This window comes from Oryzias latipes, chromosome 15, assembly GCF_053564925.1.
Source record: "Oryzias latipes strain Hd-rR chromosome 15, Olatipes_Hd-rR_3.1".
NCBI lineage: Eukaryota > Metazoa > Chordata > Actinopteri > Beloniformes > Adrianichthyidae > Oryzias > Oryzias latipes.
This window is the reverse complement of record NC_136251.1, coordinates 25,309,565-25,334,616: the sequence shown is the minus strand read 5'-3', so window position 1 is coordinate 25,334,616 and position 25,052 is coordinate 25,309,565. Positions and strand designations below refer to the sequence as shown.

Genomic DNA, 25,052 nt, shown 5'->3' with positions numbered 1-25,052 from the left:
ACGCTCTGTTTCATCTTCTGTAGCACAAAGACTGAGCAGAGCTCTTTCAGAAAGGAGCTCAAAGATCCAAGCGTTTGCTACAAAATACGTGCAAGATAGATGAGCATGCATTAGGTCTCTTAGTTTATGCATGAATGGAAAGAAAACTCCGAATGCACACTTTGAATATGAAAGTTGGTGCAGTTATACGGGTTTGCTCTTTATCTCTTTTGGTCTGCCTTTTAACTCCCTCCCTGCTCCGCTTGCAGCTCTGTCCTTCTTTCTCCTCCAGCTCTCTCTTTGGAATCGTGTCATTTCACCTCCATTCAGAAACTCTCAGTGGGTGAAAGACACATGCAGCCTTTTATCCAGCCTCTCATCCAGCTCGCAGTGTGACTTTGGCTCACTGATGCCCATCCTCCCAGCTTCCATGTCTGTGTAACTTGAAATGAAACTTTGCTAATCTGCATATGAAGACTTGAACACTTCTTTTTCTTCCTGTCAAATGTAGAACCTGCAGTTTGTTTTTTGCCTGTTGTTGCAGAAAAAAAAATCCTACTCAAACTTTTAGAATTTTTTGGATTGATGCATCTTTTAAAATGCCGCTTACTTGAAAACCATTTTCAGTAACTTAATCAAACACATGTTTTAAATACATTTCATTTTTCCCTTCATTCTTCATTTACTGGCATTAAATGACAGTCTTTTCCATCTAATTCAGTTGACAGCTCGCTGCTAAACCTTCCAGTCATTTTCTAAATGATATTGAGCTGCAGCTCACATTGCCTTAGGGAAGCCATAACAGAGTGAGGCGGTTCTGTCGAATGCCAGCGGCTGATCCTGCGGGTGGAGGTAGAGCTGTGTTTAGATGACCTTGTCAATAGATCAGTCTTTGAATGCTAATTTGACAATTGTGCTGCTCCCTTCCTTGAGGCTTTTCTCTTCGTTATCTCTTCAGACTCTGACATCTGCAGAGCCTCATATTTGTGCTCCAAAGGCAGCTGCTGGGCACATTTGGGGGAGATGCATGCATGCACACGCAGCTGAATGTGACCAGAACTGAATGGTTGGATGTATTATAAGGAATTTCTCATTATCATATGTTTGATAGATTTAAAAGGATATATTTTCAACCCATAGAGAATATTGTGATCATGTGTGATCACTCTAAATGTAAGATCTTGTTTTCCTCTCAGAAAAAATATAGAGCCAAGTAACATTTGTTTGAATGTGCATGGGTCTTGTATTAATTTCTCCAATATTCCCTCTAAAACCTTTTCTTTGAAGTGTTATTTGCTCGTCATTAGGAACACTTTTCCAAAAACGCATCCACTGGTTGAGCAAATCTACTCATTCTTAGCTTGAATAATACCGAATATGAAGCAAACATTCTATAGGGATGTTAAATTTAACCCTTGTGCTATCTTAGATGACCCCACCCTTACATTGACGTGTTCTCCCTACCATGACAAAGGTGGATAAAGGTGGAAAGATTTCATGGAATCCATGGACACCAGTGAGGTTCACAAATCATTGAAGAAAATAGGTTTAGCACACTGTCAAGTGGGTCTAGATGACCCAACTCCCAATGTTAAAGTGCCGAGGATACCACAAGGGTTAATGCAAACATTTCAAACATAACAATTGCTTTTGCAAAAATGATTCACTGGTAAAAGAGGGAAAACATGCAGTTTATTATAGCTTCATGCTAAATTTATTGAAACTTCAAATGAATATAAACATTGTATTTATTCATATGGAATGGGCTTCATTCATGCTAAAGCTTTGACATATTCTTCTTCACTACATTTGTGAAATGGGTAGTTTAATGTGAAAATGGAGACTTTTCTTTTTTTTTTTTATTATTCCAAACAACATAACAGAAATAAGCCATTATAAACACAGTTTTAAATCAATGTAAACCAAAGCAGAACTCAATTTCAATTCAACTGTGAAGTAATTAATCAGGCATTTAGTTTTGAAGGCACTTTCATCTTCCAAAGACCCACTCCGATCATCTCTTGATCTATTGTAAAAGCGTTCCCAGCGGTCTTTGAATTAGGATTAATGAATTAAAATAATTATTTCAACCAAAATCCAGAAACCTGTCAGTTTCTAGGACATAGTTTCTGCAGAGCGACAGTATTTCATTTGAAATACAGCTACTGTTTCAATGGAGCAAGCCCCCTCCTTCCCGTCACCCATAACTGATAACTCTTTCCACTCTCCCCTGCTAGCTTACAGCCCCCCACACCCCCAACCTGACATTACCAGTGCGAAAAAATGGTGAGCGATATTGGAGCTATCCAGCCGTACAGTTTTGAGCCAGATGCCAGCTCAGACGAGGAAAACTGAGACTTACATGGATCTATTTGTCTACAGGTGGATGAATCAGAATGGAGCGGAGCAGGGAGCTTGTGGACGCCCAGCATATTTTCTACGTAACAAATACAATGTTTTTCAAACTGCGTTTTTTTAATCTGCTTTTGATTCACAAAGATTTGAAAACCAAAAAAACAAAACAAAAAACTTGTAAGATATTTTTTCTTAATTTATGTCCTTCTTTATAAAAAAAAGCCTCAAGAACATGTTAAAACCACCAAAAACACACTTTTCATCAGAGTGCGGTCTCTAAGTTTTTAAGCAATGTTAAAAAAATATATATTTAACTTTTGCTCATCCTTTGAGAGTTGAAGCAACATAAAGAAAATATCTGAGTTCGACTTATTTAACAGAAAACCAAACTCACTGTTTGAACAGATAACTAGCTTCCTCAGCCTCATAACATCCATAATGTTTTTTTTTAAACGTAGTGAGCGTATGCAGCCATTTATCCAGAATGGAGTTACCATGACTACTGGCTCCTGCGTGTCTGCTCCAGTGGGAGACAGAAAAAAAAAGAGAAGGAGAGAAATGTCTGCTATAGTACAGTGGAAGCTAGAGCGGGCTGAACTGTATAATGGCAGTGCTACAGTGGGATTTCATCAAGGCCATTCAGAGTTTGGTATTTGAGTATCGTGGTATTTTGGGGCTGTAAAAGGGTGCTGAGGGACATGCCATTTAGGTGAGGCAAGGAAAGACAGAACTCACTTTGTTGTCAAACTGTGTGTGAGGGTGGAAGTGATTTAAACTATGCAAAGAAGGATCCGTGACATTACAAAATCCCCAGAGTAAATAGCTAGGTGATTTTTTTAAATAATGTTCTTCAAAAAAGAATTTAATATAGAGTTCAAGTTTTCTATATTATAGTCATTACTGTTACTGCATTTGATCAGAAGGCTCATTCGCACTGTTTGATCCAGACCAGAATTTGTTTCCTCTGTTCATCTCCTTCAATTTCAAAAGGTGTTTATTCCGTCAATTAGCATCAGTCTTGTAATATATCTCATGGACAGGAGAGTGAGGATGTTCAAATACATTTTGATCTAACATTCAATGGTCTCTGTCTTGTTTTGTTTTTTTGTGGTCATTTGTGGGTAATCCAACATCTTAAAGAGCAGCTCTTTCAACTGTGAAGTTGTTCATGGTTCTTCGTGCTTTTAAGGGTGTGAAAGCAAAAGGAACCAAAGACAGCATGTCACTTTTCTACATGTCCCACTCATTCAGGCTCCAGTCTAACCTGGTCTGTCCATCCAACCACAACAAGAGGCATGAGTGTGACTACTTAGGGTTGGATTTATGCATGGCTGATGAAAACACAATGTGGCGAGTCACTCTTTTTCAACCACTCTTTGCTCACCAATTCAAAAACAGCTCCAGACCCTCTATGTGAGTTTGAGCTCTGTTCTTTTCTGAAGGATTGTGTTGAACTACGTCATGCATTTGTGCTTCTTTATTGAACAATAGCTTGAAGTGTCCAATCTGGATTTTTTTTGTTGTTGTTGTGCATCTAGTTTTAAAACTCACATTCAAACTCACACTAGCTGATGCTTCCCTTTTCACTGTACTCTAAAGAACATCACTGTCTGTACATGCTGTTCGCTTTTGTTTAGGATTATTTGTTTAAGTTGTACAAGGACTCCTTTAAAAGATTTTTTAGATAGGAGCTGACAGTAACAAGCTGTTGTGTTTGTTCTGTTTTGTGTTCATCAGGAACTCTTTGGGCTTTTTTTTTAATCACAAAAGCTCAGAAAACATTAAAGACATGAAAATTGTGTTTTTGGTGTTTTTAACATGTTCTTGTCCCATTTTTTGTCACAATGGAGGACAGATTTGAAGACAATTAAGCTTAAAATGTCATTTCTGATCAGTTTCATTAGTTAAAAACTGTTGTAAATTAGGAGCAGACGAAAAAAATCGTTTGGAAAAACCTGTATCTGCGATGTAGGTGGTTTAGTCAGCTGGTCACAAGCTCCCTGGTCTGCTCCAAATAGGTCCATGTACATCTTCATTTTCCTTGTCTAAGCTGGTTTAAAACTGTATTGTTGAATAGCTCCAATGTTTGTTGCTTTTTTTACACCGATAGGTTGGAGGTGAGAAGGGCTGTAAGTTAGTGGGAGAGTGTGTAAACAAAAGGATGATTGGAACTTAGGCCAGACTTACTCCATGTCATTGGTCCTGCCCGCAACTCAGAGGTGAATTTCTAATTAACTATTGCCACTCTGCACAATGTCCCAGAAAACGGCAGGTTACTTTTTAATTTCATTTTGGCTGACAACGGCATAATTAAAAGACCACTGGGAACACTTTTATAATAGATCAAAAGATGATTGGAGTGGGACTTAGAAAAATTAATATTTTTAATGTGTAACTTTTCAATTTAATTCTATTTATATAGCCCAATATCAATACGATTGTCATCTCAACGGGCTTCATACCGGCAATTGTATAGTAGACATAAAATCACAGGGACCATGAATAAAATTCAAAACTGAACTAACTAAACAGACTAAACTAAACTGGGCATCCATGCCCTAAGACCCTCCTTCGAGGAGGGACTTTTGCATATATTTTAAAACATTCAAAATAAGAAAACTAACATTCATACATAGTTTATTTCTTATGGTAATTTTTTATATACAGGATATTTATTTCTGACTTTTTTTTTTTTATTACTTTTTAACTTCTGTAATCTACATCTTTTGCTGTACGTTTTATGAGAATCTTTGCTAGATTTTGTATAATGTAAGTAAAAAAAAAAAGTCAAATCCAGGACATTTATTTTAAAGGAAAGCATTTTTTGGTCATTTTTTTTCATCTTTGATGTCATTGCTTTGTCACTGTTCTGTTGCTGCCATCCATACCTGCTTGTTATCAATCATTACTGTCTCAGAGTTCTTCTGCTTTTGGCTGCTCCCTTCAGGGGTCACAACATAGTATCATCTGTTCTCCAATAACCCCATCCTCAGCATCATTTTCTCACATCTGCTATTATGTCTCCTCACATATCATCCATTAATCTCATCTTCCTCTAAGTATCCTACCTGGAAACTCTAACCTCCTCTGAATAGGTCCGGATCGTTTCAGTCTGGCTTCCCTGGCTGTGTCCTCAAACATCTAACAAGGGTTTCCTCTCACGTGAACTCATGTCTGCTCCTATCCATCCTTGTCACCTCCAAAAGAAAATTCAGCTTCAGCTCCCTCCTCTGCCATGTACAGCTTTTATTTTATTCATGCTGACACTCTTTTTGACACTCATCACTTCTCACGCTTTCCTTAACAGGTAACATCCGGATATAACACACTTCTTCAATCTTTTCACACTTTTTGTTGCTCTACACTTGTAGACTGTATAAGTATGCTTTCTAAAGTTGATATTTTTATAAAGCCTGTCAACAAGATTCAGAGAACTGGAAACGATATACCTGCAATGTGAAATGTCTCATTTATTTGGACTTTCGAGATGAAATCATCAAGAAATCCCTTTATTTAGTCCATCAGCTGATTGATTCCTGAGAATTTTAGTACATACATTTTAAACTTGCTGCTATTTTCAAACCCCTTTTAGTCTGTTCTTGAAGAACTTTGCAGACATATGTAACATTAGTGTTGCTAATGTGGCCACTGCTATGTAGCAGCAGTCTTACTGCAGCTAACCTTCATTGCTCTCCTTTTTAGAGCAAAACACCACCTCCACAGTTTGTCCTACACTTGTTGTCTTCTTTTACACCTTGGTCTATGGAGACCCCTGTCTAATCTCATTTATCAGTCTGTTTGTCACAACAGCAAATAGGAAGGGCTCAGAGGTGATCCTTGGTGCATTCCCACCTCCTCACAGAACTCCTCTGACACACCTTATGACTGTCTTATAACTTGAATGCATGTTTAACAACACTCAGACATGGTTCTGTCATTTAAGGCTTTATCATACTACCATTGAGTAAACGCCACACAGCTTCTTTTAACCTTTTTATAACTATTGATCAGTTTCTCAACTACATTTACAGTCATGACATTATCAAGAAACAAAGCACCTGCTCATCGATCATCAATTAATCTAATCTTTAATATCTGTTTCACTTCCTCCTGGGTTGTGTTTGCATCTTATGCAGAGCTCTCCAGACATTTGTTTTCAGCTCATTTTTCATTCCCCTCTGTCATTTTCTGCTCCACCTCCTTTATCTTAGTTTCCCATGTTTTCTGCGTGACCATGATAACCTTGCTCAATGAGTCTTTGGGATTTTAACTGGCCCTCTTGTGACGCTACTTCCTTCAAGGTGTGAGGATTAGGTATATTGTTTAGATTTCTTGATTTTTGTCATGTTTTGTATTCAGAATGTTTAGCTTTTTTGTCTTCTTTCTCCTTGTGCCTTAAGCACCAGAGTGAAGTTTCCAATCAATCAGCTCTTTCTGTTAATTAGTCCATACGTTATTTAGAACTTTAGTTTTCCTTACTTTACTGCTAGTATCCTGTTTTTAATCACAATTTTGTTTTCTTCTTTGAATAATAATTTGGTCATTTTGCCGACATATATTGAAATTTTAAACTGTGTTCCATTTGCATTGGGATCTTCCATCAACCCCTAATTCTGACTCTAGGCTTGTTTGAGCTCATTACAACATTTTTAATCTTTCTATTAAGAAAATTGAACTTAGCTTTTTTCCTCCACAATGGTTTAGACCATCATGTGGACAATCAATTCCTTCTCTTATCAGATGTCCTCAGTGAAAAATCGCTCCTATTTTCTGCTCAGTCTTGCTGTTTTGCTCTTGAGTCTCTTAGATACTCAGGATTCAGTGTTTTTCCTTGACCATCTGAGGTAAATGCCATAGAGTGTGTACATCAGTTAACTTGCTGTCATCTGAATATTACTATTATGTTTTGCTAAACTGTTTTGGACGAAGGTCATGATGTTCTTTTAACAACTTTAGTTCCTGGGGCGTGCAGAATTCATTTAAGAGTTTGAGGGTTTCTTCATCTTGTCAGCTGCCTAAACTCCACAGTTTTCTTCTCACTCTGACTGACTTCTTAAGAGCTTCGGTCACATGCTGTCAAGTTGATAATCGGCATCTTGAGTTGTTTCATTGCTCTTTCCCTCAGGCTATCTTCACAACCATCAGCAGTGACACATTTTATAGTTCTCCATCATTCTCTATAGCACAGAAAATGTACTTTTTTCCTCCATCTGCCAACTCGGGTCCCAAAATATAGCAAATGCTTCCTATAGCAACCGACGTGAAAATACTGTTGTAAATGTGTGCATAAAAAAGTCAATTTAATGCAGAGGGCTCTAACTAGATTAATGGACATATATTTATAACATTTAAAATTTTTGTAAAGTTAACAAACATAAATGAAAACTTGCTTGTGATTTACAGAAGTGTTCCTAAAAATGTTTTGATAAAGAACATCCTCAAAAAAAATAACAGTAAAAAAAATCAACTTGAACTATAAAGAAAATTCTACCTTTTATGGGGTTACCTGTCTGCTCATGTTGACATCCACATAACAGTCAGCAGTTTTTTAAGAATATTTCCCATGATGTCCATCCAGAGATGAGTGGTTTTCTCACATTTCAATTTATTAGAGTTTACCAGGAAAAACACATACAAAAAAATTAAGTCTTGTCTTAAAAAAACAAAAACAAATATTGATTTCTGATAGGTTGATTTATTGAGAAACAAAAGAATTGTACCTGTGAGTTGAGTTTTGTTATTGAAGTTCAATACGAGTGCTTGTTCGTGTGTGGGATGTTTCACACATGGACAGACAATTTTCTTAGTTAAAAAACAGATGCCCAAATTTCTTGTTATTACAGGGACAAAGTACAAAGCCTTTTTACACACAGACAATACTTTTGCAACAAATATAACTTCATAGTAATGCCCAAAAACTGACTTAAAAAATTACATGGTGACGCATGAATGCAACAGTTTTGAACAGGAAAGCCTGAAACGCGTAAATATGTGCATTTGCAAAGACTTTTCATTAGAATAGGCGGTCGAACATGTTTCCAACCCTAGTGTGAACGTAGCATTAACCACAGAAATCTGCTTGGACATTAGAGCCTGTGTTTCTCTTGAGCAAAAAAACTATTTAATCAGCCACCAGTTGTGCAAATTCTCCACTTAAAGTGATGAGAGGCCTGTAATTTTCATCACAGGTAGACCTCAACTAAGAGAGACAAAATGATTAAAAAAAATCACTTCGTCTGAATTTTAAATAATTTATTTGTAAATTATGGTGGAAAACAAGTATTTGGTCAATAAAAAAAGTTCAAGTCGATTATTTGTTATATACCCTTTGTTGGCAATGACAGCAGTCATATGTTTTCTGTAAGTCTTCACAAGGTTTTCACAAACTCTTGCTGGTATTTTGGTCCATTCCTCCATGCAGATCTCCTCTACAGCAGAGATGTTTTGGGGCTATTGCTGGGCAACATGGACTTTCAACTCCCTCAAAAGATTTTCTTTAGGGTTGAGATCTGGAGGCTGGCTAGGCCACTTCCAGGACCTTGAAATGATTCTAACGAAGGCACTCCTTTGTTACCTGGGCAGTGTGTTTGGGTTCGTTGTCATGCTGAAAGACCCAGCCACGTTTCATCTTCATCACTAGGTCCCTCGTGTGGTTCTGGGATTTTTGCTCTCCGTTCTTGTGACTATTTTGACCCTACGGGGTGAGATCTTTCAGGGAGCCTCAGATGGAGGGTAAGTCTTCCATTTCCTAATAATTGCTCCCACAGTTGATTTCTTCACACCAAGCTGCTTACCTATTGCAGCTTCAGCCCTCTCAGCCTGGTGCAGGTCAACAATTTTGTTTCTGGTGTCCTTAGACAGCTCTTTGGTCTTGGTCATAGTGGAGTTTGGAGTGTGACTGTTTGAGGTTGTGGACAGGTGTCTTTTCTATAGATAACCTGTTCAAACAGGTGCCATTAATAAAGGTAATGAGTGAAGCACAGACTAACTTTTGTTGCGGCCGCGTGAGGCCTTCCCAGGTTCGGATGGTTAAGGATATTAAAAGTCAGATGTGCAAATGGGAAAAGGAAAAGTCACAAAAGTCTGCATGAATTTTCCAACCTTTTGCAAAAAGGAGAGTAAGGGGCGTCTGCAGAAAGAAGTGCTGCGCTTCTGCTCTGATCTGCTCTGCTCTCAGTTACCCCTTTGCAGCAGGCAGGTTTTAGTACTCAACATGTGTAAATCAAATGATGGTATACAATGGTTCTGTGTTCAGCCTAACAAGCACAAAGTTAAGAGGCAACCTGTTCCTGGTACATGACAGTTATGACCACATTCCTTAGGCACAGACAAGAAACAGCTACAGGTTTTAGCACTTACTTCACAGAATGTTAATGTCTTAAAAGAACCAAGTGAATGCATAATCAAAAGTGTAAAGTATGATAAAATGTGTGATGAGTGTAAAAGTATAATAAAATGCATGAAAATAGAATACGTAATCAGGCTACAATGCTCCACTTTCCTTGAAAATTGTATGGTAACTTTTTTTTTCTGCTTTACCCATCTTGCTGTGATACTTTTACAAACTCCAACCTTTTTTTTCATTTAGTTTCCTAATAGGAGTCATTTGTTCTGTGTGCTGACATTTTTCTGAAAGGAATTGGTGTTAATCCTCCTCTAAATGGGATTAGAACTTTTTGACTTAATGAACAACTGCTGATGACTTGGTGTGCGACTCCAGCTCTCTGCAGCAAAGTCTTGAATTGCTTCACTGGGTTGAAGTCTGAGATACGCTCAGGCGGGAGAGAAACAAACCCTTTTTCACAGACTCTGTAGTTCACTTGTGGCTACGATCAAAGAGATTACCATATCAACCTTTCATTTATGAACAAAATATGTCCAGTCTGAGACCGGACTCAGTTTGGAGATGCAGAGCTCTGTGTGGGCCTGTCATGAAGAGTCTCCAATTTAGGCTGCCTATGAAATTGTGCAAATTGGATTTGGGTTAATACATTTGTATAATGGAAACACAGAAATAAAAAAAAATCTAATTTATCTTAAAAAAAAAAATGCTGTGCTTGGAGGAGGTGTTTTTAGATGTGTTTTGACCTATTTCACAAAACTGCAACAGAAACACGTTCTTCAAATTAAACAAGTCATGTGACCAACAACCGGATACCAACGACTGCCTTGGGCGCTGCACACCGGGCGCCACAAGAGGTCCCATAGCGTCACACAGCTCATCAAAAGTTGAGGGTGTCACGTGGAACTTTGACACTCAATAAGATGCTGATTTTATTCTATTTGCCTTTTAATAGAGCTGTTCCTTATTGTTTATTTTGGCATCACATCAGTGTGTGAATGCTGCTGTGTTTGTTTTAGTCTAAATCATTTTGCAGCATGTTATACCCAGAAGAGTGTTATACTTTCCAAATGAGGTTAGAATGGATTTTTTTGTAGTCCGAATTTGAAGGTTATTAAACATGGAGGTGAGATTTAGAGGTGTCATTTCTTATGGTTGACAAACCTGTCTCCGAGTTTCCTCCCACAATTTTACATTACTTAAACGTTATTAATAAAACATAGCCTGGCTGTAATTGTAAATTCTGACATGTAACAGAAGCTAATGTTTTGTGTGTATGTGTTGTGTTCATCGTGTGGTAATGGCACTCCCAGTGAGGGAGAATTGTTTATTACCAAACGGGGAAGATATTTCAAGCTGAGGTCCCCTGCTTGTGTGTTTTGCCAAAGGGATGAGACACTTTTCTCGGCGTAGCTGGGTTCTGTCTCATATGGATGCATAATAGTTAATATAAAAACCCAGCAGGAATCTGCACCGCAAGCCCCATGTTTGGTGACCTCCAGGGCAGCGACAAGGATAAATTCACAACCATTTGCATGAATTTGTTCCACTTCATTTGCGACTAGGATTTTGTGAGCTGCAGACAAAGTTGTGACAGCTGTTGTGTCATATGAATGTGTGACACCATTTTTTTGTTCTTAAAAAAGGACAGAAAGTAAAAAAAATAAAAATAAAAACACAGCGCTGCATTTTAGGAACTTGTCTTGTTGCCAGTTGTGTTAAGATCGTCGCTTGAATCACGCCGCTTGGGCTCATCTGTTTCTTTTCTCTTTCTGACATCTGACTCACACATGGCAAAATAGATTTAAAACAAAAGATCTACAAATACATTTACTGTGTAGCATCAAAGCATGTTCAAGAAAATGTAGGATTAATTTTTGTATATGCTTTCTTTTTTACACGTGTTGCCATTTTTGTGCACAGCAATTCCAAATAAGGCTAATAAAGGAAAATCAACTACTGGTAATTGGTTATTGCTGGGTTTGATGGCTATTCCCTCTATGTATTTGTTGCTTGTTGTGTTTTTTCTTTTATCCTTTGTTTTCTCAGGCATCATTCCCACTGTTTTAGCCCTAATCTGCTTCATGCTGTTCACGCTGCCTTCTGTCTTGTGATGATTGAGTCATTGCTCTCACTCTTTTGTTGGTCTGTCAGCTTCTGAATCTTCTACATCAGGCTTCGGTTTCTTCTTGTAGCCAATAGTGGGCTGCTACATGAGAAACCTTTGAGTTAAAACAAATTTGATAAGAGAATTGGTCAAATGGTTTTGCTGAAAGGTAAAGCTGCTTGTAATTGGATAAAGTTGCACATCCGGGTGTTTCTGCCAGCTCTCATTTCTCTGAAGAGAAGCGCTGTTATCCAGTGCAGAACAGCCTGTTGATCTTCAGGAGCTTGTAGGTCATCCTTTTGCCTGTAGGGATTTCAGGAGGAGGCAAAGACCCAGACTTTCTCCCCGGTCCTTTCTGCTCAGCACATTATTTACTGCAGGCTCTCTGTCGGCGTGTGTTGCCTGTCACAAACCAGCACCTTAAACTCCCTTTAACCCGTCTCGAGCATCTATGTCACCCTCATCTTTCTTATCATTCTTCCCTTCTGCAAGAAATCTGTAAAACATCACCATCATCCATCATGTGTATACACTCTCCTCACTTGTACTAAAAATAAACCTCTATTAGTAGCTCTTGGGTGTGTGTGTGTGCATTCTGTGTGTGCAGAGGAGAAATTGAAAGGAATATGTGGACAAGAGGAGGCAAAAATGAAGCAAAAGCGCGGGTTTTGATGTTTTTTTATTTGATTTTGGATTATTAAAAAATGCTTTTTGGTTAGATGAGGTTTTTGCTTATGTGTGAGGCATCACTGTTAATATGCAGTCTCATGCTTTAGATATATATTTTAGTTGCAGTACAGACCAAGAGATTGGACACACCTCATTCAAAGAGTTTTCTTTATTTTCATGACTATGAAAATTGTAGATTTACACTGAAGGCATCTAAACTATGAATTAACACATGTGGAAATGTTTTTTTTATATATTTTCATTTAAAAAAAACAGAAAGCAGCTTAGTGTGATCACACTTCAGTTTAGCTTCATTTTGCCTCCAAGAGACCACTGGGAGAAAAAAAACTGCCCTCATTTCTTTCTCTCAACAGTTATTTAATTGCACACAAAGAAACTGATGAATCTACAAAATATTATTCTCACAAATGTCTTTTTGTTAAATTTCCCACCTACACTAGAAGTTTTTAATTCTTTTTTTAGACTATTATTTTTTCAAATTAATCGAATTTATATTTTTTCAAACCACCTCTAAAATATAACCAGGAAGATTGATGGATGAATGTGCTAGATGTGCAGGACAGAGGTGAAGGATGAGATTAAGGCAAAGCTTTTCAATGTAGACTTTCTAAAGGCATGGCTCATTTGTCTCACTTTTTGATTTAATACATGGAAAGCATTTACATTGGCCTCCATCTTTAGTCAAGGAGAAGCAGAACAACTATGCTTTTTTACACCCCACCCCCCCTAAAAAAAACAACTTAAAAAAAGAAAACTAAAACCATTACATCAGCTTTTTTTTATCATGAACTTAAGGAAAAGCTTGTATCTTATCTGAATACATCATCACCTGCTGTATTGCTATTTTTCTTTTTTTATTTATCCTTTATTTACCCAGGAATTGTCCCATGAGATTAGGAATCTCTTTTTCAAGGGAGTCCTGGCTTTTATCCTGTATTATCTCCTTAAGACTCTCACTTCTCTCAGGATCCTATCATCATCTTTATGTGGAGACCATTAACCACAAACATCTTTAAAATGTAGTAAAACACAGTTTTGAGAGGAAATAGGAGTCAGACTCATGGAATCGTTGGACATAAACCAGCGTGTGCAACACAGTTTATTAGAAACACTGTTGGTGGCTGTCATGTTTCATAGTGCCATTTATTTAGAGAAAATCTTCTATTTAATTTAAATTAATTTGTCTTATTTCTTTTTCATTTTCAAGGAGCAGTGGATGATTTTTATTTAGTGCATGGAATGGCAGAGGGCTGCACAGTGGTACAGTGGTTAGCACCTTTGCCTCACGATGACAAGGCCCCAGTTAGAACCTCAGCTGTGATGTTTCTGTGTGGAGTTGGCATGTACTTCCTGTGCATGCATGGGTTTTCTAAGGGCACTCTGGCTTCCTCCCACAGTCCTGAATCATGCTTCATAGGTTAATTGGTTACTCCCAGTTGTCGCCAGATATGAATGTATGTGTGATTGTGTGACCCTGCTGACCTGTCCACAGTGCACCCCGCCTTTGCCCAACAGTGGCCTAGAGAGGGTCCAGCTAGCTCAATAGCCGGCAAAGGATTCAGCGGGTTAAGAAGATGGATGGATGGAATGGCAGAATTCTTTTTTTTTTTTTTTTCTAAAACCTTTAGGAAAATTATGAGGTGGATTTCAAACGGAACATGAATTTCAAATGACAATTATTTTAAATCTGCAAGAAGAATACAAAAACAAGGAATTGAACTATCTCTCTGAAAAGTCTAAGACTAAAGAGGAACCTCACTTCAAATCAGAAAAGAGATAAAAAAAATGATTGTATATAAACTGGAAATTGATTAATTTCCAAGCAAATGAAGAACATGTATTCAATTCAATTCAATTCAATTTTATTTGTATAGCCCAAAATCACAACAACAGTCGTCTCGATGGGCTTCGAAGTAAAACATGAAATCAAAAGGATCACGAATACAAAGAGTTCAATAGAAAAATACTAAAATGAACTAACAAACTGACTAAGCTATACTGGCATCCCTGCCCTTAGACCCCCCTTCGCGGTAAGGAAAAACTCCCAAAAAAAACGGATTCCGGAAAAAACGAAGAAACCTCAGGGGTGCCCACATGAAGGAGGGATCCTCCCCCAGGACGGACAGGCGATTTACCAGAAATCTTAGAGAAGAATTAACTTATCTAAATCTACAACTACATATATAAAAGTCCAGCAGACGAGCTTCATCCAGCCGTGGTTGTGGGGACAGTCAAAGGCGCGAGTCGAGCCGGAGACAGGAACCACAGCCAGGTGTAGGAGCAGGAGCAGAGGCGAGGTACTCGGTCAGGCGCAGAGCAGAGACGAGCCAGAGATGAGGCAGAGGCAGGATCCACAGCCAGGTGTAGGAGCGGGAGCAAAGGCGAGGTAAACGGTCAGGAACTGGAGCACGGATGAGCCAACTGGGGTCTGGAAGCACTCCCACTCCCCAGGAGGGGAGAGGAAAAGAGGGACAATACATGAATCGCACTGCACCAAACAGAGGCATGGAGAACTAAATGATAAATTATGATCAAGAATAGAGGAGAGGAAGGGTAGAAGTAAAAAAGGAAAGAGGACAGAACCCCAGTGTACCATAGTTACCCCAGCTTCAACTTCTAGCAGCCTTTTAAAAGAAATAGTTATTATTAAGTTTAATTTAAACAAACTAACATTAAGTTAAATAATCTCTGAATACTAACTAGTCTGACAATAAGCCTGTCCAAAGAGGAATGTTTTCAGTCTAGCTTTGAATGTAGAAACTGAGTCGGCCTCTCTTACATGAGCTGGGAGTTTATTCCATAAGACAGGGGCTTGGTGGCTAAACGCTCTACCTCCAACCGTACTTTTACTAATTCTAGGAACCACAAGCAGTCCTGCATTTTGCGAGCGAAGTGTTCTGATTGGTTGGTAAGGGACTATGAGGTCCTTAATATAGGACGGGGCCATTCCATGTAAGGCCTTATAGGTTAACAGGAGGATCTTGAACTTAATTCTAGAATCAACTGGGAGCCAATGGAGCGAAACTAACACAGGAGTGATGTGATCTCTTCTGCTGGTTCCAGCTAACAATCTAGCAGCTGCGTTCTGAACAAGCTGGAGACTTCTTAAGGAACTCTTAGGACACGCTGCTAACAAGGAGTTACAGTAATCCAGCCTCGACGTAACAAATGCATGGATGAGTTTTTCAGCATCACTCTTAGAAAGTATATTTCTGATCTTAGCAATATTCCGCAGGTGAAAAAAGGCAGTTCTACATGCCTGAGATATGTGAGCCTTAAATGATAAATCCTGGTCAAGTAAAACCCCAAGGTTTCTAACTGTGGAATTGGGGGCTATACTTATGCCATCCATGGAGACTATCTGAGCAGACAGAGCATCTCTGAGGTTTTTAGGACCAAGTATAATGACCTCAGTTTTTTCTGGGTTCAAGAGGAGGTAATTAATTGTCATCCAGGTCTTGATGTCACTGATGCAGGCGTTCAGTTTCTCTATCTGGTCATTCTGGTCAGGCTTCATGGATAAATACAACTGCGTATCGTCGGCATAACAATGAAAATTAATGCTGTGTTTCCTGATTATGTTTCCTAGGGGTAACATATAAAGCGTAAACAGGATCGGTCCCAAGACTGAGCCCTGTGGGACTCCATAGTTGACTCGAGTGCACTGAGAGGAATGGCCATTTACATTAACGAACTGATACCTATCAGACAGATAGGATTTAAACCACTGGAGAGCAGATCCTCTGATCGCTATGTCCTGCTCTAATCTATGGAGTAAAATACCGTGGTCGATAGTGTCAAAGGCAGCACTGAGGTCCAACAGGACCAGAATAGAAAGTAGTCCCTTTTCTGAGGCCAATAACAAGTCATTAGAGACTCTAACTAGTGCAGTTTCCGTACTGTGGTGAGGTCTAAACCCCGTCTGAAAGTCTTCAAAGTGGCTGTTGTCCTGTAGGTGGCAGTAAAGCTGCTTAACTACAACTCTTTCTAGGATTTTAGAAATAAAGGGCAGGTTTGATATCGGTCTATAGTTGGCCAAGATGCTAGGATCCAAACTGGGCTTTTTCAGAAGAGGTTAAACAACTGCATATTTAAAAGACTGTGGCACGTAACCCGTTTCCAGAGAGGCATTTATCATTGATAATGTACAGATGTGTTACAATTATCCTAAATATGAGACAAAGAACCAGGATCAGGCAAACAGCTGGGATGCTAATCATAATCCACACATTATGTAAATACACTTGTCGGAGCTTCAGAGTGATTAACGTAACACACTTATGTGCCACGACTCACAAGTGACCAGGCATCCCTTTCATCATCAGTCCCTGTACTCACCTGGTAGAAGACTTGGTGTAATGTTCAGTACATTCCAGCTCAAAAACTTGCTCCTAATACTTCACTTTTCAGGGGGAAATGTTAATAGTATTTTGATAAATAATTCATTTTCTAATCAGCTCTTCCCAGCTAGCTCTTCAGTCATTAAAGGCCGACTAACTCAATGGGAGTGTATCTTCAGTCCTTTGTCGGCAAGTTCCATGGCAGATGAATAAATTTACTGCTAACTATAGACATCTGAGCACAGAAGCTAACTTTAGCTGTTTAACACCTCAGTATTTCTCAGTTGCACTTTCACTGATGTTTGCAAAATGATTCTTGCAGTTTATTTTTGTGGTTTGAGTGATTTTTTTTTTCTTTTCTGCAGCTTATTGCCAATGAGTCACCTTAAATGTTTCACACATCATAAAATCCAGTGTCGCATACTTGTTAATGTTTTTTTTTCTTTAAGCCACTTGATCAAAGTTATGGTTTGCGTAGGATGTTACTGCTTAAAGGCAGCATTTCATTTATAGATTATTCTCCTTTGATCTACATTGAAGGAGGGAACCGATTTCATGATTGGGAGCAAATTTCCAACTAAATTGTTCCATCTCCAGGTTCTTATTTGTAACGGTTTTAAATTCCGGAGTTTGTTTGTTGATCCTTCTGGCACCTTTACCTCTGCAGTTACAAGTACAGCAGCCTAACTTTGGTTGGAAGATTACGTCTCATAGTTTTCCATTATATCTACGTTAACAATGTTTACAATGCTGTGAAGGATCATACAGAAACTTGTCAATCCTTATGTGTGTTCAGCCAAGATAAGGACTTTGTTAAACCTTCCAAAAAGAAAAAAGGTAAAAACTTGAAGAACATTTTATTTTTTAGATCCAAAAAGAGCTGTTCCCATCAGAAATCCGTATAAAGTTATCGATTTTAATTGTTAAACTTAGAAAAACTGCAAATTGGTTTGGAGGGTCTTGAAACTAGTGAATTTGGGGATTTTGGAAATGTATTAGCTATGTAAGTTCTCAACACAAAAAGTGATTGTCAACAACACTGGGAACCAACTTCTGTTATTCAATCAAAGGGCTGTCAGGGTAGTTACATGACAAATATAAACCCACTGCCACAACAGCAACAAAGAGTGAGTAATTGCAGAGACAAAGTGTCTGTGGTGGATGGCCCTTGTTGCTTTTTCAGCTGAAACAATCAAATTTCCACTTCACAAAACTGCAGTTTACAATGTTCAAAAGAGCCAACTGCAAAGATTTAAACTAGACATTTCCATTACACAACTACGTAAACATTTTCAAATCCAGATGTAGATCTCTAAGATTTAGATTTCAAATCTGTTGTGTTTTCCTCTGCCTCTTTCTGTGTCTCTGTAATGGACCGCAGTGCAAAGGAACAAAGGCAAGGTCCACATACGTTCGATTCCACCGGGGAGCCTGATGATCAGAGGCACTAAAAGTCGGATGGGCCCCAGCTGGGACGAAGCTGTCACATCCACTCAGCCACATGGCATCATGAAGAGGGCAGACTTTGAACAGGGACAACCTTGAGAAACTGTTCTGCTGACCTCTAGTGAACATCATAGACTGGAAGGTAGAGGGACTGGAGGAGGTCAGGACATGCAATGATTCTGCAGAAGGGGTCAGAAGAAGGATGGAGTGCAGCCATGAGGGTGTGAAACAATGCGAGCAGTGAGGAAAGGAAATGAAGTTCAAGGGATATTTTTCTAAGGTGTTTTGTGCTGTGCTTAAAATGCTACCAGAAAAGTAAAAAAGTCATCTCTAAAAAGCAATGCATTGATAGCAGAAAGATTTGTCTTCATATTTACAGCACCAGTACAAGTCCGTGTTGACAGAATTTTTTAAATTAATATGGACTTACTATAAAATTACAATAAAACCTGGCTAGTTGCTTTATTAATTTCCAACATACACAAAAGTCATTTGAATTAAAACTAGGACTTATTTGACCAAAACAATTGTTGCAGAATTTCACAGATTGACAAATTGAGATGATATAAACACAGAAGGAGCTGATTTTTATATTATTTCAGTGTTTAGAAGCTGAAATTGCAACCGGCTATTGCAATCCACACACATACGTATAACTAAAACGACAAATACAGTGGTGGACAAAATTGTTGGTACCCCTCAGTTAAGGAAAGAAAGTCCACAATGCTCACTGAAATGACTTGAAACTTTCAAAATGAACAACATCTCAAAATTTATTGAAAATTAAATCATCAAAATCAGTCATTACTTTTGAGTTGTTGATTAACAGAATTATTTAAAAAAAACAACTAGAGAAATAGGGCTGGACAAAAATGATGGTACCTCAATAAAAGACTGAGAACTAATTGCCCAGGGGGTCATGATGAACTCAGGTATGTCCTTTATTGATAACACAGCTGTTTTCAAACCCATAATCAGTCAGTCTACCTATTTAAAGGGAGACAAATAGTCACGTTGCTGTTTGGTGAAAAGGTGTGTACCACACTGAACATGGACAACAGAAAGCCAAGGAGAGAATTGTCCCAGGACATTAGAAAAAAAATTATAGACAAACATCGTAAAGGTAAAAGCTAGAAAACCATCTCTTAGCAGCTTGAAGTTCTTGTGACGACAGTGGCACATATTATTCAGAAGTTTAAGACCCACGGGACAGTAGCCAACCTCCCTGGACGTGGCCGGAAGAGGAAAATTGATGACAAATTAAGGAGACGGATAGTTGGAACTGTATCCAAAGAGCCCAGAACAACCTAAAGACATTAAAGGTGAACTCCTAGGTCAAGGTACATCAGTGTCAGATCGCACCATTCCTCGTTGTTTGAGCCAGAGTGGACTTCATGAGAGACGACCAAGGAGGACACCACTGTTGGAAGGAAATCATAAAAAAGCCAGACTGGAATTTGCAAAAATGCATGTTGACAAGCCACAAAGCTTCTGGGAAAATGTCCTTTGGACAAAACTGGAGCTTTTTGGTAAGGCACATCAGCTCTATGTTCCTAGACTCAAAAATGAAGCATACAAGGAAAAGAACACTGTCCCTACTGTGAAACATGGAGGAGGCTCAGTTCTGTTTTGGGGCTGCTCTGCTGCATCTGGGACAGGGTGTCTTGAAGTTGTGCAAGGTAAAATGAAATCTCAAGATAATCAAGGCATTCTGGATAGAAATGTGCTGCCTAGTGTCAGAAAGCTTAGTCTCAGTCACAGGTCATGGGTCTTTCAACAGGACAACGATCCAACACAGCCAAAAAAACCCAAGAATGGCTAAGAGAAAAGCGTTGGACTATTCTGAAGTGGCCTTCTATGAGCACAGATCTGAATCCCATTGAACATCTGTGGAAGGAGCTGAAACATGCTATTTGGAGATGACACCGGTCAAACCTGAGACAACTGGAGCAGTTTGCTCATAAGGAGTGGGCCAAAATACCTGTGGACAGGTGCAGAAGGCTCATTGACAAATACAGAAACCGTTTAATTGCAGTGATTGCCTCAAAAAGTTGTACAACAAAATAATAGGTTATGAGTACCATCATTTTTGTCCAGCCCTATTTCATTAGTTTGTTTTTTTAAATCATTCTGTTAATCAACAACTCAAAAGTAATGCTTGATTTTGATTATTTAATTTTCAATAAATTTTAAGATATTGTTCATTTTGAAAGTTTCAAGTCATTTCAGTGAGCATTGTGGACTTTCTTTTCTTAACTGAGGGGTACCAACAATTTTGTCCACCACTGTACATCTTCACTCTTCATCCACAATTAAAAGAAAGACACATTCTTTTCTGCATTGCTTGAAATTTGTGTGGCAATTGTCTGTCTTTTTTTCATTATGGATCTGCTCGATGTTTATCCCTCGGTGTGCAGCTGAGACATTTTGTGTGTAAGTTGGATTGTGTTTGTGCCTAGAGGAGGTTGTGTCACAGCTGTGAGTGATATGCCCTGTAGGAAGGGGAGCAGCACGGAGGGCAGCATACACAGCCAGATTTGAAAGAGAAAAAAGAAAAAAATGTGCTAAACAGTTTTCTTTGACTGTATGCAGCACAGACTTCACACTCATAATCTAAAGGCTGCCACAGGAGGCAGACATTTAGAAGTCAAATGACTTCTTATGGTTTTGTTTTGTTCAGAGCTATTGGTGCTTAAGTCACATTTCCTGCTTTTGTTATGGTGGGAATAAAACATTTCTGTCCTTTGAGGTTTAAGAAGACCAACGTTTAGCAGAAACAGTACACTGACAGCATTTTTTACTTATATCTTTTTAAAGTCCTCATCAACAAGGCTGACTTAATTACCTGACTTTTTTGACTGTTGAGTTCATAGAAATAGTGAAAACTCAAAGAATATTCTAGATGTTATCTTTTTTATGACAAAAAACATAGATGAGTTTTTGATGTACAAGATCAGCAAGCAGGGAAATAATTCAGGTATTTCATGAACATCAGTGGCTGATTGGAAGCATTTCCTTCCTAAGACCTAGAAGAAGTTTGGTTGTTGGGTCATACCAACGACTGAAGGATGAGTAATGCCTCTGCTTGGTTCGGTTTCAAGCATTATCCATATATCCCAGGACTGAACAGAAATATAATTAAATCACTCAACTAAAAAACAGTTTGAAGATCACAATATGATGATTATAATAAAAAAACATTTATTTTGGTTCATTTTGTAACATTTCATTTTGATTTCTGAAAAATATTTTTGCTCTCCAAAATGTTTTTGTTATTTATTTATTTAATGGAAACCATGGGTAAAATTGGACATTATCACTGATTGGATGATGAGTTTTTTAACATCTCATTTCGAGTTATGGAAATTACTTTTGTTTTCTCAAAAGTTTCATTTTTATTTTGTTTCCTTTTTTTGGAATTGTGTTTTGGTTTATATAATTTTTTTTTGATTTCCAAAATGATTTTTTTTTATATATAAATTTCTTTTTGCTTTTCGAATTGTCGTGCTCTTTAAAATGTTTTTGCGTTGATTGGTTGGTGGGATTTGCACTTCGGGGACATTGTCTGCACCCCTAGTTTTTACTGCTATCAGGAAGTTATTCGGGGATGTTACATGTGAAAAAGAAGAAGTACAACCGCAAATCCCCAACTAATGCAAAGCAATAGCTGTCTTCTCACACCCTCTTCCTGTGTTTTACAGTTGAAAATCTTTCTGGAAAAGAATCACACTTATGCACCATTTTTGGACTTTGTTATACATTAAATGAACAAAAAAACTACCTTAAATTATTACTTTGCAGGTTTAAAACAAAAGAACACAAACATTAAAACCAAGTAGCGCTGGTTAAAGGTGGATTTTTCCATACAATCTCAAGCATTCATTCAAAAATTCACATCATGTTCACAAGGAAAATATATTACAGGAATGATATCTCTGCCCATCAAAGCAATTATGTCCTCAAAAGGACATACAGCCTATATGAGTGTTTTAGTTACTTCAAGACAAAATATTTAGCATCAACAAGTGTCCTCTTGGATGTTAACAGTTTTATTCTGTTCCATTTCATTCTCATTTTCTGCTGAAAAGAAATGACACTTGATGTTGAGCTTCTCCTCAGTCTCTTAACCAAACACGCACCTCACACCTGTGTGTCGGTTGTGGTGGCGAGCTGAGCACGATCCCGCTGGCGGCTCTGCTGTTTTCCACCTGTTCCGTCTGCTTGTCTGTCTGCCAGTCAGCGGGATGCAAGTCTCATTCCAACTCAATTTCCTCACATCCAAGCTTTTTTGTGTGTCAACACGTGCTCGTAAGCACTGACATAGCCGCAGACACGCACACGCGTGATCTCATCAGTTCCCACCTCCCGCTCTCCAAATCTGATTCCTCTCTGGGTTATTTATAGCTGTAGGGCCCACTCCACTGTGTGTAAGGCGTCCTGACCTGTGTGTCTGCCTGGCTTTGGGAAAGGAAGGCACACAACAACAAAGTAATGTTATCAGGTGTGAGTCTGTGTGCATCTCTGTTCCGTCTGTGGCTGATTTTTAGGGCCGATTCCGAATTGCTTACCCGTCCCTACGGCTTCTCACTACCCAATATTTTAACCCTTCAAGGGGAGAGATATGCAAAAAAATAGTGCCTTCAAATCTGGATGTTAATACCACGATGATGTCATCAAAAGTCGCCTGTCATCTAAGTTCGCAAGTAGCTGCCGGCGCTCAGAAAATACATACCAACATCGGTTTTATAACTTTAAAAGTCATGCAAAAATAAAAACTCAATACTTACACTTAAGTGTAAACGTCTGTGCCTCAGAGCACACCAACGTGGAGAAACGCATTTCTCCTCGGCGCGCAGCGCAACGCGGATAACCGTTCTGGTGGAGGGATGGCCAGTTCTAAGTCGCTAGGGCTCCTCCTAAAAAGAAAAAACACTTTAGGACTCCACTACACCTTCAAATACCCCTACAATTGACCAATAGGGAGGAGCCAGAGGGGTAAGGGAGCAATTCAGACCACAATCATTTGTTGACTGTCTTACCTTCAGGAAACACAATAAATGGCGTGAAACCTAACTTTGTAGCATTTAATGATATAATTTCATTCATTATGCAATGCAATTAAAAAATGCATTTGAATTGTTTATCTCCAAACAATAAAAGTATTTTCTGACATGTTTTTGGTTTCCAGGCTTTGCTGGTGAATGGCTAACTGGGAACATTTGAATTATTCTTTAAAGTTGTTTACAGTTTAATATCCTTTCCCATGAGAAGACCAACAACAACGTTGATTCTTTGATCCGAGTTTTCTTTGATTTTTCCATTGGTCAGTCTGGAAAAAGAAGTTCTCTACTGCCCTCAGTACCTTTTCTTTGAAACGGGATAACAAGAAATATATGTGAAATATTTATGCACTGAGAGGCAGTTCAAATTAAAATGCATGTGTTTCCATGTACAGAATGATGAATAATTTAAATCGTAGCCTGTATAGCCAAAATAATCCGGTTTATTATAGTGAAACAAGAAGACATGTGTGTCAAGCACATGCTGCATGAGTTTTAGTGTGTATTTTGTGTGTCCAAGTACAGTGTATTACAGCACAATACAGTAGATTAAATAAAGAGCTTGTCCTTTTTCTTAACCAGAGCTGGGCTGGGGTAGAATAGAGGGGGGGCTGTTTTGTGTGTGTGTGTGCGTGTTAATGCCAACCCAGACCTAAAGAATTGATGCTGTGTCCATGGCGACAGCCTCGCTGTCTGTCTCACTGTCTGTTTCACTCCCGCTTGCTCTCTTTGGTGACAGTTGACAGGTTTAACATAATGGAGCATTTGGCTGAGTCTTGTTGTGGGAGGAAATTGTGGCTTTTATACTTGTTTTCTCCTTTCCGACTGCACTTTTGTGAAATGAACACACTGACCCAAAAACATGCTGGCTTCACGTGTGATTCCAGATCTCCACCTTGCTCATGGTTGTTTACCTGATCACCAGCAGTCCTCTCAACCCTGAGTGACTTTGCAGTCTGATGCATCTGCAGTACAGGAGAATTTGTCCTTCGCTTCAGACGGGATCACAGTGTGCCGCGTCAAGCTTTGTGTCATTGTCGCACAATGTCCCAAATGGTCCAGTCTATCTGTCACTGACATTTTACCAGAGAAGCTATGATCCTTGAAACACTTTTTGTCTACAAATGGATGATAAAAAGAATTTATTCTATCATCAGAGCCTCTGAAGTTGTTTTGGTATTATTTATTTTCCTAAAGAAAACGGGAAATAACTGCTAACTTTAAGTTCTTACCATATTTGGCTAAATCTGTAAGCTTCTAGAAATCTTTATTCAGTCCACATGTACAGCGTGAGCTGATGAAATTCTGTTAAAATGATTACAAAACTGCTCCAAGATTTCATCAGATTAGTTAGTATGTAAATCACACTTGTAAGAAACATCACATTAAACTTGAATCTGCATTTGAGCATACATCTATTAGTATGAAGAAAAAATGAAAAGCCAGAGGAAGTGTTTAAATCTACACTGACCCCTACTGGAAGTTATTTGAAGTCACATGTCTGAAACTGCTGGTTAAAGAGCAGTTAGTTCATTGACATTGAAACTACTATAAGTTCCTGAAATCATATATCAATTTATATATATATAATTTTTCTTTTTCCAAACCCACTTTTATATTATTCTATCATTCTCTTTTTCTCTTTACAGTGTATTCTCCCCTAACACAACCTTCTTTGTTATTCTCTTTCTTCCTTCCCAGAAGTTATTATTTTTATTTATTTTTTGCCACCC

The 25,052-nt window shown here is 38.5% G+C and overlaps 1 protein-coding gene across 5 annotated transcripts in view; it reads left to right on the top strand.

The window, feature by feature from the left end:
• LOC101166244 (A-type potassium channel modulatory protein KCNIP2) overlaps positions 1-25,052 on the top strand; it is a 97,096-nt gene that overhangs the window by 43,826 nt on the left and 28,218 nt on the right. The window lies entirely within an intron of this gene.